Raw genomic sequence first — 19,663 nt, 5'->3', positions numbered from 1 at the left:
CTGGCTTTGTTCTTTTTGCTTAGAATTGCTTTGACTATTCATGCTCTTTTGGTTCCATATGCATTTTAGAATAGTTTTCCTAATTCTGTGAAAATGATGTTGGTAGTTTGAAAGGAATAGCATTAAATCTGTAGACTACTTTGAGCAGTATGGCCATTTTAACAATATTGATTCTTCCAGTCTATGAGCATGAAATGTTTTCCCATTTATTTGTGTCATCTATGATTTCTTTTAGCACTGTTTTGTAGTTCTCTTTGTAGAGATCTTTCACCCCATTGGGTAAGTGCATTCCTAGATATCTTACTTTTTTGGTGGCTATTGTAAATGGGATTGTGTTCTTGATTTGGCTCTCAGCTTGAACTTTATTGCTATATGGAAATGCTACTGATTTTCATACATTGACTTTGTATCCTGAAAATTTATTGAAGTTGTTTATCAGTTCCAGGAGCCTTTTTGTGGAGTCTTTAGGGTTTTTTAGTTATAGAATCATATTGTCAGCAAAGAGAGATAATTGACTTCTTCCTTTTCTATGTGGATGTCTTTTTCTTTCTCTTTCCTGATTGATCTGCTAGTACTTCCAGTACCATATTGAAGTACTGGAAATAGTGAGAGTGGGCATCCTTGCCTTGTTCCAGTTCTCAAGAGGAATGCTTCCAGTTTTTGTCCATTCAGTATGATGTTGGCTGTTGGTTATCATAGATAGTGCTTATTATTTTTAGGTATGTTCTTTCTTTCTTGAGGGTGTTTTGTCATGAAAGGATGTGGATTTTATTGAAAGCTTTTTCCACATGTAATGAGATGATCTTATGTTTTTTTTTTTTTTTTTAGTTCTGTTTATGTAGTAAATCACATTTATTGATTGTATATATTGAACCAACCTTTTATACCAGGAATGAAACCTATTTGATCATGGTGAATTAACTTTTTGATGTGTTGCTGGATTTGGTTTGCTAGTATTTTGTTGAGGATTTTTGCATCTATGTTCTTCAGGGAGATTGGCCTGTAGTTTTCTTTTTTTGTTGTGTCTTTGCCAGGTTTTGGTATCAGGGTGTTGCTAACTTCATACAGTGAGTTTGGGAAGAGTCCCACCTGCTCAATTTTTTGGAATAGTTTCAGTATCGTTAGTACTAGCTCTTTTTGTACATCTGATAGAATTTGGCTGTGAATCTGTCTGGTCCAGTGCTTTCTTTGGTTGGTAGATTTTTTGTTACTGCTTCAATTTTGGAACTCGATATTGGTCTGTTCAGGGTTTCAGTTTCTTCCTGATTGAATCTCGGGAGGTTGTGTGTTTCCAGGAATTTATTAATTTCCTCTAGATTTTCTAGTTTTTGTGCATAGAGATGTTCATAACAGTCTCTGAGGTTCTTTTGTATTTCTGTGAGATCAGTTGTAATGTCACCTTTGTCATTTCTGATTGTGCTTATTTGGATCTTTCATGTGCTTATCCATAAAGGAGGTCTAAACAAATTCAAAAAAATTAAAATCATACTAACCATATTCTCAGACCACAGTCAAATAAAAATAGAAATACCAAGATCTCTTAAAACTGCACAATTACATGAAAATTAAACAACCTGCTCCTGAATGACTTTTGAGTAAGCAATAAAATTAAAGCAGAAATTTTAAATTCTCTGAAATAAATGAAAACAGAGACACAATATACAAAAATCTCTGGGATGCAGCAAAAGTAGGGTTAAAAGGACAGTTTATAGTGCTAAATACCTACCTCAAAAAGTCAAAAGGATCTCAAGTTGATGATCTAACATCAACCTTGGAGGAACTAGAAAAACTAACCCCAGTGCTAGCAGGAGGGAAAAAAAAAGAACCAAAATCAGAACAGAGCTGAACAAAATTGAGACCCCAAAACTATACAAAGAATCAACGACATTTAAAATCAGTTCTTTGAAAAGATGAACATGATCATAAACCACTAGCTATATTAACAAAGAAAAAAAAGACCCCACCTCTTAATATCACCACATTGACCATTAAATTTTTGAGAAAACACATTCAAACCACTGTTTCTGCATTCGCTACTGAGCATGCTCATCATTGCATAGTGACCAGTTGGAAAGTGAGTAAGAATCCCAAGATTTAGATTTGGGCATGAGTCCAAAGAATTCTCTTATACCTCATGTCTAAACCGTAGTCTTGATACGAGCTTTTACAGAGCTCTGTATTTAGTGCTTGCATAGCTAATCACGGAGTGGACATGGTTTTTCATTTGCTGGCTGTGGAAGGCCCATGGGAAAGAGAATGATGAGCTGGATCACATGATACATCTGGGGAGGGGGTCTCTGACCATATTAGTGTAATGATTAAACTGTTGAACCATGTCTTAATAAGAGCATCTTCAGCAGCACAAACAATGACAACAGCGACAACAAAGGGAAATGGACGCTTATACAATGTGGTATAGACTTTGACCCAGAAATTCCTCTTACATAACTTACCTTTGGGAAAGTACTTGCTCATGTGTTTCATGAGTTTGCAAAATCCCAATGATGTTTACTGCAGTGTTTTCTTTTTTTTTTTTTCTTTTTAACTTTATTTTTTCTCTTTTTCTTTTCTTTTGTTTTTTTCTTTCTTTTCCAATAGAGAAACATCCTTGGGGGAATCTTTCATCAAGAGATGACAACTTAAATAAATTGTGGAATATTCAGTCAATGACTGCAGCCCATGAAAAGAATGAGATTGATCTCTATATAGTAATCAGAAAATTCATTAGGTGAGGAAAGTACATTGCAGAACATTATCTGTTTTGCGATCATGTGTGCGTGTTTATCCTAAGAAAGAGGTCTGGCCAAGGCTGGGCATGGTGGCTAGGCTTGTAATCCAGCACTCTGGGAGGCCGGGGAGGAAGATTTCTTGAGGCCAGGAGTTTGAGACCAGCCTGCTCAACATAGTGAGACCTGTCATCTCTACAATAATAATAATAATAATAATAATAATAATAAGTAAAAATTTAAAAAAGAAGGAGATCTGGCAGTATATTATCTCTAGTCTCTGGAGACTGTGGGACTATAAGGAGTATTCATACTTTTTTGCATTCCTGTATTGTTTGAATTTTCTACAATGAGAATGTTTAAAAAATTAAAGATAGTCTACTTAATGATAAAGTACAATGTATTAGTCTGTTCTCATGGTGCTAGTAAAGACATACCTGAGACTGGTTAATTTACAAAGGAAAGAGGTTTAATGGACTCACAGTTCCACATGGATGGGGAGGCCTGACAATCACAGTGGAAGGCAAGGGGAAGCAAAGCCATATCTTACATGGCGGCAGGCAAAGAGCAAATGAAAACCAAGCGAAAAGGGTCTCCCCTTATAAAACCATCAAATCTCGTGAGACTTATTCACTACCATGAGAATAGTATGGGGAAAACAGCCTCCATGATTCAATGATCTTCCACTGGGTCCCTCCCACAACATGTGGGAATTATGGGAGCTACAATTCAAGATGAGATTTGGGTGGGGACACAGTCAAACCGTACCATACAACAAGTCCTTGAATAATGTCTTTTTTCCTTTCATTCAACGTCATTTCTTTATAACGTTGATGAGAAGAAAAAATTGATTCCCAGCCAGGACCACTGTCTGTGTGGTGTGTGTGTTCTCCCCATGCCTGTGCGGGTTCTTTCTGGGTCCTCGGGTTTCCTCCCACATCCCACAGATATGCACATTAAGTGAATTGTGTCTAAAATGGTCCAGGTGAGAGTGAGTAGGGGTGTATGTGAGTGCGCCCCATGATGGGATGGCGTCCTGTTGGGGGTGGGCTCCCACTTGCGCCCTGAATTGCTGGGAGAGGTTCTGGCCACCAGTGACCCTGAACTGGAGTCAGCAGGCAAATCATTATGTTACTTGTTTTGATTCATCTTTCTTAAATGTTAAGTAGAGCTTACATGAATTTCAATGTTTAATATTAGAAGTGCTTTGGGCCTTTATTTGAAAGTTGGGTCATGTTTTTGTGATCAGAGATATGCCAGAGGATCTTAACTCTCATTTATATCAAGTAGCCTATGGTCAAATTGATTTCCTTATATATCCTTTCATCTAAAGTTGAAATTTCCAAGAAACTATTGACAACATTAAGTAAGAAATCACTGTACCAGATCTTTTTTTTTTTTTTTTTGTACACAAAGAAAAGCCCACGGTGTAATTACTTGGTTTCTTCCATCACTTTTGTCATTAAGTCTGAGCAATGTCACAGAGGCATTTTCCTGGTTGGTTTATGTAGGATAGATACTCCTTTTTTTTTTTTTGTCATGTTTATGGAATCTAAGAATAAGTTCACAGGCTCCTTCTGGTTATTTTGTAATGTTTAGATTCCTCATATTATATACTTATTATCATCTGATAACAATATATTATATGTAATTGTATATTGATCATCAGAGCATAACAGCCTGTGACAGAAAAGTCTAAGAATGAGAAGATATATATTTCTTCCAAGAGATTCAAAAAGCGTTATGGGAATAATCACAGAAGATATTAATAGAGTACTAAAAACTAAGTAGAGACAGATGCTATGATTATTTTACGATTGAGAAAATGAGGTTTTGGGAGCTATGTGCAATCTAGCAAAATGGAAGTCAGGAATAGGTGTAAAAGCTTTCCATTGTTTTCCAAACATTCATCCAAGTCCTTTCCCTCTTCCTGAAACATGTCTGGTCAAAATTCTTGATAGTTCTATTTTTTTTTTGCCAGTAACTATGATGTCACAAGCATCAAGACAATTACTATATACTTACTAATCATTTCAACTTGTCAGCAAGGTTGTCTTATGTCTATGGCCTATATCTGCATTAATTTTTTTAACATTTATTTATTCATTTATTTAGAGATGGAGTTTCACTCTCACCACTGAGGCTGGAGTGCAATGGCATGATCTCAGCTCACTGCAACCTCTGCCTCCCGGGTTCAAGCGATTCTCCCACCTTAGCCCCCTGAGTAGCTGGGATTACAGGTGCCCACCACCAAGCCCAGCTAATTTTCATATTTTTAGTAGAGACAAGGTTTCACCATGTTGGCCAGGCTGGTCTCGAACTCCTGACCTCAGGTGATCCACCTGCCTCAGCCTCCCAAAGTGCGGGGATTACAGGTGTTAGCCACTGTGCCGGCTACTTTTATTTTTTTAGAGATGGGGTCTCACTCTGTTTCTCAGGCTGGAGTACAGTGGCTAGATCATAGCTTGCAGCAGCCTTGAACTCCTGGGCTCAAGGGATCTTCCTGCTTCAGCCTCCTGAGCAGCTTGGATTACAAGGGCATGCCACCAAGCCCGGCTAATTTTTTTTAATTTTTTTTTTTGTAGACGGGGACTCACTTTGTTGCCCAGGCTGGTCTCAAAACTACTGTTTTGCATGATGCATTATTTTTTAACCTACAGCAGTGCTTCAAAGTCACAGAGATTTTTGTCCTAGATCATTAGTTAAACTGCTTCTATTTTAGAATTTTTTGTTGTTGTTTTCTTAAAAAAAAAAAGCAACAACAAATCTAGAAATAAAGGTAGGAACACTTATCGTTTTCCCCCCCCGGGGTTGAGAACAGTCTCTTTTATCTGTTTTCCAGAGTTTTAATAACTGTTTCACAGCCTCTCCTGCGGATTAGATGTCCTGAGTGTGCTGATGTTTGCAACACTTCCCTTTTCTGCTGTTTGAATCATCTGCAACTTCACAGGGTTAGTAATAAAGTCGGCTGAAGGGCAGATTTTATCCTGACCCTGGCAACAGTCACTCCTACCTAAGGCAACTGACTCAGGCTTCTCCTGGGCTCTTTTTCCCCCCCTACCAGGCAGATTTCTATCTATATATGGTAATAATGCTCCCTAGCAGAGGCGGCTGACTTCCCCAGGAAAACTGGAAAGTGAAATCACATACCAGAAACTTTGTGGTACTGTGGCCACGGTCGTTTTTCTGCTACAAAGGGTGAAAGTCGATTATTAAAGCAATTGCATCTTCTGAGAGTGATTTTCCCGCATCCCTCCGTGCTTGGGGGATGCAGGGACCCAGCCAGCACCCTCTGCCAGCCCTGCGAATGACTCACTGCGTTTGCACGGCCGCAGCCCGGCTCAGTGGTGGTGGTGGTGGTGACGCGGCCCGCAGCCCGAGAACGCAGGCGGACTGCACCCTCTGGAAGCCAGCCCGGGTCTTGGCGCTGTCTTTCTCAACATCAGAAATGCTGCTCCTATTTGCATAGTGCTTGACCTTAATTGGAGTCCTGTTAGCGCCCGCGATTCTCACCAAAACTCAGTGAAGGGTGGGTCAGTGATCTAGGCCCTTTACTCATCGGGGAAACTGAGGCTCAGATGAACGTCTAGCCCAAAGTCACACCTAAATTGCGCAGCTTAGGTGTAAATACAGACTTGCAGGGGAGGCAATGTGCTTGTGTCACTCCATGCTGCGTTTTAGGTTTTCTTTACAAGGGCCAAACACCATCTGCTTTCATATAATAAACTTCCATTCCACTTTAAATATATAGAAAGCAGCACAGAGGAAGTTCAAGGGAGGAGATGAGCAAGCATGTATGGGAGTCCTATGTGTGGAAACATCACTCCAAATCAGTGACAGTTTTTTTTTTTCCTAGTGTAGTTGATCAAAAGAAAACCCAAGTTATTCAGAATGCTGAGATTTAAGGAAATGCGTAAAATATTTATTTCTATCTTTTAATGTGATCTCATTAGCTTTAAATAGCTGGTCTTCCTTGCTTTTTTGGGAGAGGAAAACAACATATCTTCAAAACAGTTACCTAAAAATATTAGAAACTTTACCAAGGGAGCCGGGCACGGGTGCTCACGCCTGTGATCCCAGCACTTTGGGAGGCAGAGATGGGCACATCACTTGAGGCCAAGGGTTTGAGACTAGCCTGGTCAACATGGTGAAACATCTTCTCTACTAAAAATAGAAAAATAGGCCAGGCATGGTGGTGGTTTGCACTGGTAATCCCAGCTACTCACGAGGCTGAGGTGGGAGAATTACTTGAACTCGGGAGGCTGAGGTTGCAGTGAACTGAGATGGCACTACTGTACTCCAGCCTGGGTGACAGGGTGACTCTGTCTCAACAAACAAACAAAAAGAAACTTTACCAAGGGAGTTGTAAATAGAGGTTTTCTTTCAAATTTCATTTTCACATGCAGTAATATTTATTTTGCTGTCTGGATATTGTTAGAAATTGTGTAGGAGAAAACGGAATGTTAGAATATTTAAAAATATGCAGCAGTCTCACAAGCTTCAGTAAGTTTTAAGTTCCTTTGGGTGGGTGTGATAGTTATGACATCAGTTCAAGGATACTCACTGTAGAGTATGTTAGACAAAATGCACTCAACGGATGTTGATTAAAACCATTCTGACTCCACTGTTCAAAGCAATTCCATTTTTCTTGTTGTGTTGTTGCTGTTGTTTTTGAGACAGTCTTGCTCTGTCACCCAGCCTGGAGTGCAGTGGCGCAATCTTGACTCACTGGAACCTCAGCCTCCCAGGTTCAAGCAATTCTCTTGCCTCAGCCCCCTTAATATCTGGGATTACAGGCACACACCACTACACCCAGCTAATTTTTGTGTTTTTAGTAGAGAGAGGGTTTCACCATATTGGCCAGGCTGGTCGTGAACTCCTGATCTCAGATAATCCTCCTGCCTTGGCCTCCCAAAGTGCTGAGATTACAGGCATGAGCACTGTGCCCAGCTGAAATTTAATATTAGAGTTAGGTTTGAAGCTCACTGTCAGTTTCATTGTACTGTTGATTTGAGTATAGTTCTATCCGGAAGAAGAATAAACTAGATGTCTCTGTAAAGTAACTTTTAGTCATGTTTTTCAGCCCTGTCTGGCTTGCCAGGGCATTTCTAAAAGGGGCCAGGCCAGTGGCTCATGCTTGTAATCCTAGCACTTTGGGAGGCCAAGGCAGGAGGATCTCTTGAGGCCAGGAGTTGGAGACCATCTGGGGCAACATAGCGAGACCCTATCTCTAAAATAAAGTAAAAATAGGGCTAGGCTTGGTGGCTTATGCCTGTGATCCCAGCACTTTAGGAGGCTGAGGTGGGCGGATCACCTGAGGTCAGGAGCTTAAGACCAGCCTGGCCAACGTGGGAGAACCCCATCTCTACTAAAAATACAGAAAATTAGCTGGCTGGATTTGTGACGGGCCCTTGCAAGCCCAGCTACTTAGGAGGCTTAGGCAGGATAATTTCTGGAATTCAGGAGACCGAGGTTGCAGTGAGCAGAGATTGCACCATTGCACTCCAGACTGGGCAACAAGAGAGAAACTCCATCTCAAAAAAAAAAAAAAAAAAAAAAGTAAAATAAAATTAGCCAGGTGTGGTGTTGTGCGCCTGCAGTCCCAGCTACTGGGGAGTGTGAGGTGGGAGGATTGCTTGAGCCTGGGAGGTTGAGGCTGCAGAGCCATGAGCCATGAGCCATGATCGTGCCACTGTACTCCAGCCTGGGCAACAGAATGAGAATCTGTCTCAAAAAATAATTTTAGAAGAGAGTGGCAAAGACTGTATGGCCTTTGGAAACAGTCTCATTGCTATTCACCTTGATCATATCTTCCACCTACCTGCACAATTCCCACTGCCCTTTCCACCCGCACTCCCCTTAACCCTGACCTGCAAAAGATTAATGAATGAATTAATTAAAAATTAATACACTGTAATCAATATAGTCTCACTTTATAACACTATCATTACCACCTTCGTGATCTGTTCCCACCACTATTTTTCACTTGGACAAAACACAAAGACATCAATCAAGCAAACAAAAAACTCCAAAATCCACCCAAAAGCAAAAGTACCTGTACCCCAACTGAGTAGTCTGAAAACCTTTTGGCATTTGTCAGTGGACCACAGAGCGATATTAGGCATACAAATTTGTGTTTCCTTTTCTAAGTTCAGAGGACAAATAGGAATGTATGAGCCACAGCGCTTAGGTTTTCCATATTGTGACTCTCATTATTTTTCGAGAGGGATGCAGAGAAAGTAGTTCTTGTCTGCCACCTAGTGGACAAAATTGGATTTGCGCCTTGCCCCTATGCTCCGGTAGCTAAACTTCACAAAAATACTGCACTGATTCAAATAAAGATTGATGGATTCTACGAGATGATTCTACTTTCCGAGCTTCAGAGCTCCACAGGTTAAAAAAAACAAGATGATATAATGCTGAAGATTTGTTGCATAACAGAACAGGAGTTGATGCAAAATCAAGATGGGAAGAAAACCACACCTACAGAACCACATAATAAATAGCTATGCTTGGTGAGGGAATATTATTGTCATTCATATGAGTCAATTGCAATCAGAATACTCTGTGGAGCAATGGCTTTAAATGGCCCCATCCTCCAATAAAGCAAAGCAAACAGGAACGTATCAGTGGATGCTGATATTCAAACGAGCAGAAGTTCTTGTAATCCCCCTGCTCAAAAATTTAAATGAACTTAACCCAGCTCTTTCCCTTGTATCTAGAAAGTCATCTGGTCTGGCCAGGCGCGGTGGCTCACGCTTGTAATCCCAGCACTTTTGGGAGGCCGAGACGAGCAGATCACGAGGTCAGGATATCGTAGACCATCCTGGCTAACACGCAGTGAAGCCCCGTCTCTACCAAAAATACGAAAAAATTAGCCGGGCGTGGTGGCGGGTGCCTCTAGTCCCAGCTACTTGGGAGGCTGAGGCGGGAGAATGGCATGAACCTGGGAGGCGGAGCTTGCAGTGAGCCGAGATCGTGCCACTGTACTCCAGCCTGGGCGACAGAGCGAGACTCCGTCTCAAAAAAAAAAAAAAAAAAAAAAAAAAAGAAAGAAAGTCATCTGGTCTTACCAGTTTTTTTCTTACTGCTATAAGAGTGATCAGTAGATGCTTTTCCATTTCAGTTTCCATCTTAGCTCTGACCAGACTACACACTGTTTTTAGATTCATCTTCCTTAAACTTCTGTCACTGTTGTTTGAAAATACAATAGAACTCAATTTCCCTTTCTTTCCAAATACCTCTACCTCCTCCATCTGATTTCACTGTTACTTGAATCCAGTGTCATCCTATCCTTACATTTTCATTTCCCTGGCCCCTTGAAGAAGTGTTGCTTTTTGCAGCCTTGGAGTCTTCATTGATGAGCTCCTGTCCTTCCCTCCCTTTCCCAGACAAAGCTTTTTCATCCTGTAGGGTCCAGACCAACTCTTGCCCCTCCATGTCACTCTCCCTTGTCTGTGTAATCCTATGGAGGTTATAGCTTACATTCTATAACTGTGTGCTTGTGCAAATACTTGTCAAATTGTTTACTATTGATACACAGGCTTTAGTCTCATCTTATCCAACATCTATTGGGAAATATTCCAGGCCAGATACTATTTCTTATCCCTTTTCAAGCCCCCGCCGGGGTCTACATGTTTGGGAACACTGTGAGCTCAGTAAGATACTTGTCTATTGGTTTTCTTTATCAGCTCGTAATTCTGCAAGGAAGATGCAGCTGGTATTGTAATTGCCATTTTACAAACGAGGACGCTGAAGCCCAGAGCAGTTTCAAGACTTGCTCCTGGGAATGGCAGTGCCAGGACAGGAGCTCTGGGTATTTCCTCCTTGTCTAGTCCCCTTCCTGGAGCACCCCATGGTCATCATGCTGATAGAGTGATAACTAAACCTGTGTTTATTTCAGATAGATTTCTAGATAACGAGCAAGAGCTCATATTGTGAGGATCAGCTAGATAATAGATGATAATTGGGGTGTGTGCTTCTGCAGCCTGCATGGCAATTTCAGTTCTTTCTGGGTGGTGATGCCACACTTTCAGCCCACACCCATTTGTCCTTTTTGAAAACCACAAACGAGTGCTTGGGCATACATGACATTCTCCGGCACAGCCCTCTGTACTCATCCAACTAAATGAACTGGCTTGTTTACTCCTTTAAACCACAGTGGCTCCAACTGCTGCCCACCCTCTTGGCCTGCTGAAAGATCTCCTGTGGTTTTGGAGCTCACGGGCTCGTGAGGAAACCAAACACCGCATGTTCTCACTCATAGGTGGGAATTGAACAATGAGAACACTTGGACACAGGAAGGGGAACAGCACACACCGGGGCCTGTCGTGAGGTGGGGGAAGTGGGGAGAGATGGCATTAGGAGGAATACCTAATGTAAATGATGAGTTAATGGGTGCAGCACACCAACATGGCACATGTATACATATGAAACAAACCTGCACGTTGTGCACATGTACCCTAGAACTTAAAGAATAAAACAAAACAAAACAAAACAAAACAAACAAACAAACAAAAACACTGCCGGGTGGCAGGGTGTTTTAACCACAGTTGTCAGTGAATGACTAGAGTTGGGGAGAAGAATTTCTAGGTAGTTCCTCCTCTGGCCACAGGATGGATTCATTTTCCATCTGGAATTGCACCATGAAGCCTTGGATGCTTTCGTTCTTCCATGCCTGGCTTGGATCCTGAGGCTTGGGTGTGCTGGGCAGGAGCACAGGGTAGTAAAATGAAAATATCATGTCTATACTCAGGGAGTTCAGAGGGATGGCCTTGATGAAATCAGTCCTATTAAGTACCTAGAAAATAGATGTTAACAAGGTTGTTATGCAATGCTACTGATTTAGAATGATCGTGTGTATTAATCAAACAGAAGCAGTAGAGAGAGGCATAAATTGATTGTTTAAGGAAAATCTAAATGCATAGTTGTAACAAGTGACTTTTTTTTTCTTTTTACTTTGAGACAAGGTCTTGCTCTGTCACCAAGGCTAGAGTGTAGCGTCTCTATCACAGTTCACTGTAGCCTTTACCTCCTTGGCTTAGGTGATCCTCCTGCCCAGCCTCCTGAGTAGCTGGGACTACAGGTGTGCACCACCACACCTGGTTGATTTTGTACTTTTTGTAGAGGTAGGAGTCTCACTTTGTTGCCCGGGTTTGTCCCAAACTCTTGGGCTCAAGCCAGCCTTCTGACTCCACCTCCCAAAGTGCTGGGATTATAGGTGTGAGCCACCATGCCCAGCCACAAATGACTTTTATAATTGTACCTAAAAGTGTCGTGAAATGCAATATTAGTACTTCTATTTTATGAAAATACTATTAACACATAAAGAAGATTGGTTTTCAAATTTACAAGAAAGAACAACTCCATTAAAAAGTGGTCAAAGGACATGAACAGACACTTCTCAAAAGAAGACATACATACGGCAAAAAACATGAGAAAAAGCTCAACATCACTGATCATTAGAGAAATGCAAATTGAAACCATAATAAGATACCATTTCATGCCAGTCAGAGTGGCTATTATTAAAAAGTAAAAAACCAGCCAACCAAACAAATAACAACAAACAAACAAAAAACAGATGCTGGTGAGATTGCAAAGAAAAAGGAATGCTTTTACATTATTGGTGGGAATATAAATTAGGTCAACCATTGTGGAAGACAGTGTGGTGATTCCTCAAAGACCTAGAGGCAGAAATACCATTTGACCCAGCAATCCCATTAATGGGTATATATCCAAAGGAATATAAATCATTCTATTATAAAGATACATGCACATGTATGTTCACTGTAGCACTATTCACAATAGCGAAGACATGGAATCAACCTAAATGCCCATCAGTGATAGATTGGATAAAGAAAATGTGGCACATATACACCATGGAATATATGCAGCCATGAAAAGGAATAAGATCATGTCCTTTGCAGGGACATAGACAGAGTTGGGAGCTGCTGTCCTCAGCAAACTAACGCAGGAACAGAAAACCAAACACCGCATGTTCTCGCTTAAAAGTGGGAGCNAAAAGGAATGCTTTTACATTATTGGTGGGAATATAAATTAGGTCAACCATTGTGGAAGACAGTGTGGTGATTCCTCAAAGACCTAGAGGCAGAAATACCATTTGACCCAGCAATCCCATTAATGGGTATATATCCAAAGGAATATAAATCATTCTATTATAAAGATACATGCACATGTATGTTCACTGTAGCACTATTCACAATAGCGAAGACATGGAATCAACCTAAATGCCCATCAGTGATAGATTGGATAAAGAAAATGTGGCACATATACACCATGGAATATATGCAGCCATGAAAAGGAATAAGATCATGTCCTTTGCAGGGACATAGACAGAGTTGGGAGCTGCTGTCCTCAGCAAACTAACGCAGGAACAGAAAACCAAACACCGCATGTTCTCGCTTAAAAGTGGGAGCTGAATGATGAGAACACATGGACACATAGGGGTAACAACACACACTGGAGCCTGGCAGGGGGGTACAGGGGGAAGGACAGCATCAGGAAGAATAGCTGATGCATGCTGAGCTTAATACCTAGGGGATGGGATGGTCTGTGCAGCAAACTAACATGGCACAGGTTTACCTATGTAACAAACCTGCACATCCTGCACATGTACCCCTGAACTTAAAAGTTGAAGAAAAAAGAAAGAATACTGCTTTTCAACCAAGTTATAAAAAAGTTTCATGATAAAAGTGGCAAGAGATTTTAAAATGAGAATTGAAACCAATTAGGAACTTGCCATATAATATACCAGATACAGAGGACTCACGAAGAGCCCAGAATTATTCCCACTGGGAATTGCCCAGATGGTGATGACAACTCCAAATACAACTGCAAACCTCATGTTCTTCTGTTCTCCCAACGGGCCCGTGGGAGGGAAGACCAGCTATTCAAAGCCCTCTTTTGTAGGCTTAGAAAGTCAAATGTCTTCCAACCCCACATTCCTCATAGCTTGGTAGTTGTGGTGAGGGTGGGCGGGTCCCAGTTCTGAAGCCAAGGCCATGTGACCTCACTATCCACTGAATATCCATACACCAGTGTGTTAAGATACAAACTCCAGGCTGCACATGGTTGCTCACGCCTGTAATCCCAGCACTTTGGGAGACTGAGGCGGATGGATCACAAGGTCAGGAGTTCAAGACCAGCCTGGCCAAGATGGCGAAATCCTGTCTCTACTAAAAATACAAAAATTAGCCAGATGCAGTGGCAGGTGCCTGCATTCCCAGCTACTCAGGAGGCTGAGGCAGGAGAGTCACTTGAACCTGGGTGGCGGAGGTTGTAGTGAGATGAGATCGTGCCACTGCACAACAGCCTGGGAGACAGTGAGACTCCGTCTCAAAAAAAAAGAAAAAAGATACAAATTCCACCACGTCATAATAATATTGACTATTCAGCCCTTGGAATATGTGTGCAAAAATATTATTTTTCTACTCTTATGTAAATTCAAATGTTGTCTGAACAAGTTTCAGTGGGAAACCTTGGGGAAAAAATCCACTGGGAAATGTCCTGTGGGCTGGGCTTGGTGGCTTACCCCTGTAATCCCAGCACTTTGAGAGGCCAAGGTGAGAGGACTGGTTGAGCCCTGGAGTTCAAGAGCAGCCTGGGCAACACAGTGATACCCTGTCTCTACAAAAAATTAAAAAATATTAGCTGGGTATGGTGGTGCACACATGTAGTCCTAGCTACTTGGGAAACTGAGGTGGGAGGAGCAGTTAAGTCCAGAGGTTGGAGGCTGCAGTGAGCTATGATGGCGCCACGTACTCCAGGTGGAGTGATACAGCAAGACTCTGTCTCTCTCTCTTTTTTTTTCTTTGAGAGAAAGTCTCACTCTTGTCCCCAGGCTGGAGTGCAGTGGCGCAATTTTGGCTCAATGCAACCTCCGCTTCCTGGGTTCAAGCAATTCTCCTGCCTCAGCTTCCCGAGTAGCTGGGATTACAGGAGCCCGCCACCATGCCTGGCTAATTTTTGTATTTTTAGTAGAGACAGAGTTTCACCATGTTGGCCAGGCTGGTCTCAAACTCCAGACATCAGGTGATCTGCCCACCTCGACCTCCCAAAGTGTTGAGATTACAGGCTTGAGTCACTGTGCCCAGCTGACTCTGCCTCTCTTAAAAAAAGTCTTTTACTATAAATTTCATTGCATATGAGTTAGTTTGATTTTAAGGAATCTTCCTATCACTTCACACAAAGCTTAGCTAATGAGGAATACAAAAGACTTTTTAGCCTTTTATTGGCCAAGGACATCTACAAAGCCACTTGCTGTGCTAAGTAACTAGGATCAGAACCTGTATGGCCTTTAATGTCTGTGTAGTCAGTAGACCTTGGACACAGACATCACAAAACCATATAACCAGAAACGACAATTTGAAAAACATGTTGGAGGTTGTTGCTTATGTTTGATTTTTCTCAAACATATCAGAAACTCTATTCCTTAAGTCCTGGATGCAAATCACATCTTTTCCATTTAACGTGACAAGCTTGGACTGATAGACAGTATTGCCATCCCCATGAAATAGTGGAACATCAGGTTTCCTGCTGACAGAAAATTCTGGGTGGGTTTGTAAGACCAAGTCAACTTAGTAGAAAATACTGTGTTGACTTTTCGTGTGCAAGGCTCGAGTTTCTGATTTCTTGAGTGCCAAGGGGAAGGTATTGTCATAGGAAATGAAAGCTTGATTAATTAGAACAGAGTTTTGCCTTTTAAAAGATTCAGTCACTGAACTTAAAGGACTGCACTGAACTCTCAAGGGGGAGGCTGCCCTTCTAATTCTTTTCTCTCCCTAGGCAGTGGTGACTCTTTTTCCCATGCCTTGAAAAAGCATGTTGTGGACAGTCACACTGTGGGAATAGCCTCATGTAAAACATCCCTCGGGTCTTGGTCTAACCATGACCATCTATTAGTTATCTGTTAGAAAAGGGAAGGCTTCAGAGATCCACAAACTACAGAAAAAGCAAGAAATGTTTTCTCACTTCACATGACATTGGCGTGAGTGTACTCTCAGTGGGACAGCTCCCACCTCAGTTAGAAAAGTCAAAAATTAAAGTGCACTTAGTGATAGCCTTGCAGGCTGCACTGGCGGGCTCCTGGACACACCATACCTCTGTCTAACTACAACTGTGACTTTGGTGTCTCTCTGTCTGGTTGGCACATGACACAACAATGTGCAGTCTCCAACCTTCTCTTGAGGCAGGCCCTGGGCTGCTGATCTAGACTATTTCTAGTTCAGATGGTGATCCCTGTGTCCAAGTCCCCTCTAAGTCAAACTCTAAGTGGCTCCAAGCCCAACTGAAACCTTATCTCCCAATGGGACCCAAAAATAAACTGGATACTTAGAGATGTTCTGGGCAGGAAATTATTCTGGGTCAAACTTTTTCATTCCCAATTCATTATAAACTGCAATTGCATAACAGGGTTATATTAGTCAGTTTTCCCACTGCTATAAAGAACTGCCCAAGACTGGGTAATTTATAAAGAAAAGAGGTTTAATTGACACAGTTTCCCATGACTGGGGAGGCCGCAGGAAACTTACAGTCATGGCAGAAGGGGAAGCAAGACCTTCTTCATATGGCAACAGGAAAGAGAGTGAGCAAGAAAGGGAAAACTGCCTTATAAAACCATCAGATCTCGTGAACACTCACTCACTATCACGAGAACAGAATGGTGGAAACCGTCCCCATGAACCAATCACCTCATATCGAGTTCCTCCCTCAACACATGGGGATTATGGGGATTAAAATTCAAGATGAGATTTGGGTGTGGACAGAGTTAAGCCATATGAAGGGTCAATCAATTGGTAAGGTTGTTTTCACCTTTTATAAGTTATAATATTTACTTTCTGTGAGTTTGACTAGATAAAACCTGCATATGTACAGAATCCATAAACCACAGAAGAGTACACAGTGTAGTGTTACTCTCTTTCTTACCTCCATTTCTCAAGGATTCAGTTTCCCTCTTTGGGGACATCTGTTTTTACCCTTTCTTTAACCTTTCAGGGATGATAATATATGCCTACACCCAAACTACACACACAGAGATAAATACATACGATTTTTCATCAAATGGTTGTATACTGTACAACATTAGTTCTAAACTTTATTTTTTAAACCTAGCAATATTACCTTGAAGTCATTCTTTTTGATCATTGTATAATATTCTGCTTCATAGATATGTCATAACTGATTCAATGAGTTTCCTGTTGATGGACTTTTAAATTGTTTGCAGTATTTTGATATTGCAAACAATTTTGCATTCCACATCTTTGTACACACATTATTTCACATGTATATATTTGTAATATACATTTCTAGAAGTTGATATGACATCTTATTATAATTAATGATATACTACCTGTTTTTATTGATGCATTAATTTCTTTCACTATGTAGTCAGTGTTTTCTTTTCTTTTTTGTGATGTGAAAATTAAGTTTTCATTAATGATTTGTTTTTATAAGAATATAATATGCCTTATATAATGACTCTATTTCTCTGATTATCATTTGTTTATTTCTTACTATAATCAATGTTGAATTCAGTGATTACTGCTTAACCCCAGCCTTCTCTCTACTATGTGATTCTATTTGATTTTGCTATTTTCTTAGTATTAGTATTTGTATATTTAAATAAACTTAAATTTGTTGGTTTATCAGCATTGGTGCTTGGCTATAGGATATAAGGAAATCTCTAAACCCACATTATTTTCCTCTTTCTATTCCCTTTCTCTCTGAAGTTTTGTTATTTATATAGTATTTCTGTTGTCAAGAATTATTTCTTTATCTTTGGTATCCATTAGCTCTACTGGAATATGTCTCAGTGTTGATAATTTGATAGAATGCTTTTCCTAGAATAAGACGTGCCATTTAAGATTTAGACCCAAATCATGTATTAATTCTGGATCTCATTAATCTCTCACCTATATTTGTTGTTTTTCTCTAACCCTTTCCAGCTCTCATCTACTCCCATTTCACCCCCTCACTCTTCTTACTGTTGTCCTCCACATCTCTTGCTATGTTTTCAGCAGTGTCTAGGCCCTTTGTGCTATTTCTGAAGTCACCTTCATAATTCTCTTATTATTCCATTGAATATTCTCTTATCATTTGGCTTTAAACTCTTGTGAGTTTGTGATGAGATATCGATGCTAGTTTTTAACTGGTCTGTGGCACACTGTTTTTGTGAGATTTGCTTTCCCTTCGCCTACTGCCATGATTGTAAGTTTCACTACTTTTATATTTGTCAGCCTGCTCCACCTCCCCCAGCTTCCTCTCCTCCATTTCTTTCTGCCTTTCCTCTTGTAGTGTCTTTCTATAGAGCCTGTGATACTTCCGTAGCACTAGTCTTCAGGAGGATGGGCTTCCTGAACCAGCAATTACCGGTGGTGAATGTGAGGCAGGGGACAGAGCCATCTAACTTCCCTGTGAAGTTCCTCTTTGCAGAGTGGTATGTGTGAGTGAGCTCTCTTTTCTTTCTCTCTGCCCAGCAGAGATTGGCAGCTGCATTGCCATTGGCCATACACACCCCCTTGCCTTTACCCTGCCTTGTGGGCAGATGGTATAATGGTGATCCATTATTCAGCTCTGCCTCTTGTGTTTCTGGAGGACAGAGGAAAGGAGGCATTGATAGCTTTATTCTGCCATTTAAGTATTGGAATTCTGCCAGGCATGGTAGCTCATGCCTGTAATTCCAGCACTTTGGCAGGCCAAGCTGGAGGATTGCTTAAGGTCATGAATTTGAGACCAACCGGGGGAACATAGCAAGACCCCATCTCTGAAAAATTATTTTTTGATTTAAATATTGGAAGTCAACTGGTGAGTTTTAAGGGTTTGGTAATATTGAGAAAAGAGCAATCGTCTTGAAGCAAAATGAGCCATCCCGCCTCTTCCTAGCTCTGCAACTTTCAATCTCTCTGAGCTCATACTTTGTTGTCTGAGATGATAATGAAGCCTTTGTAGTCTGGCTCCTGGGGTTCCTGTGGGCAAGAACAGCAAAATGCATGTGAAAGTGCTTTCCATGAAATTCCCTGTATAACTGTGAGAAATTCTCAAAATTATTATTAATAATAACTTAAAAAAAAGCAAAACCATCATCCCTTAAGGCCTATCTTAATGCTAGTTTCAAATTTACAGGCCCCGAAATGCAGGAGGTTCATAAAAGCATTTTGCTCACTCCGAGACTTCCATTGTTTGCCAAGGGAACATTTCAAATTTTAAAAGCATCTGCCTTTCCAAGGAGCCATCTTCATTTTTAAAGAGCCCCAAGTAAACCCTGCATGATTTTTACTATCCGTGTTTATAATTCTTTCTTCCTCATAATTACAGCTTTAAAATAAGCTCTTCATTATTAGTAGAAACGTTTTAAGGTCCAAAAATAGCTTATCTTAGAATTCACCAACAGCATCCCAGAGCCAGCTTGAGGGAAAGCTCTAAAAACCTAGGATAAACTGCTATGTGCTTGCTCTGAGGTGGGGTTCTCAAAGAGTGTGTTTGATTAGAATCTAAATCTGATTCAGTTTCACCGACTAGCTACTATCAAAAAGAAACTCCACTGGTGAAGAGTTTCTTACAGTCCTAGCACCTTCTCATATGAGAAGACATTTTGGAAGAGCGAGAAATTTTGTGTAAAAATATTAACTGGTTATTTTTAAGCTATCCTTCACAATATGTTTCCTCAGTCCAGATAGTTCAAATATAGATCAAATATGTCCCTGACAATTTACAACATGTCTCATAGGGTTTATGAAAATTAGAGAGATGATTTTCTTTTTCTTTTATTTTTCTTTATTATTATTTATTTTTATTATGATTTTTTATTTTACTTTAAGTTCTGGGATACATGTGCAGAACATGCAGGTTCGTTACATAGGTATACATGTGCCATGGTGGTTTGCTGCACCTATCAATCCATCATCTAGGTTTTAAGCCCC

The sequence above is a fragment of the Rhinopithecus bieti genome, unplaced genomic scaffold (assembly GCF_001698545.2).
Source record: "Rhinopithecus bieti isolate Rb0 unplaced genomic scaffold, ASM169854v2 scaffold_763, whole genome shotgun sequence".
Lineage (NCBI taxonomy): Eukaryota > Metazoa > Chordata > Mammalia > Primates > Cercopithecidae > Rhinopithecus > Rhinopithecus bieti.
The sequence above is the reverse complement of the archived record's forward strand: the minus strand, read 5'-3'. Positions refer to the sequence as shown.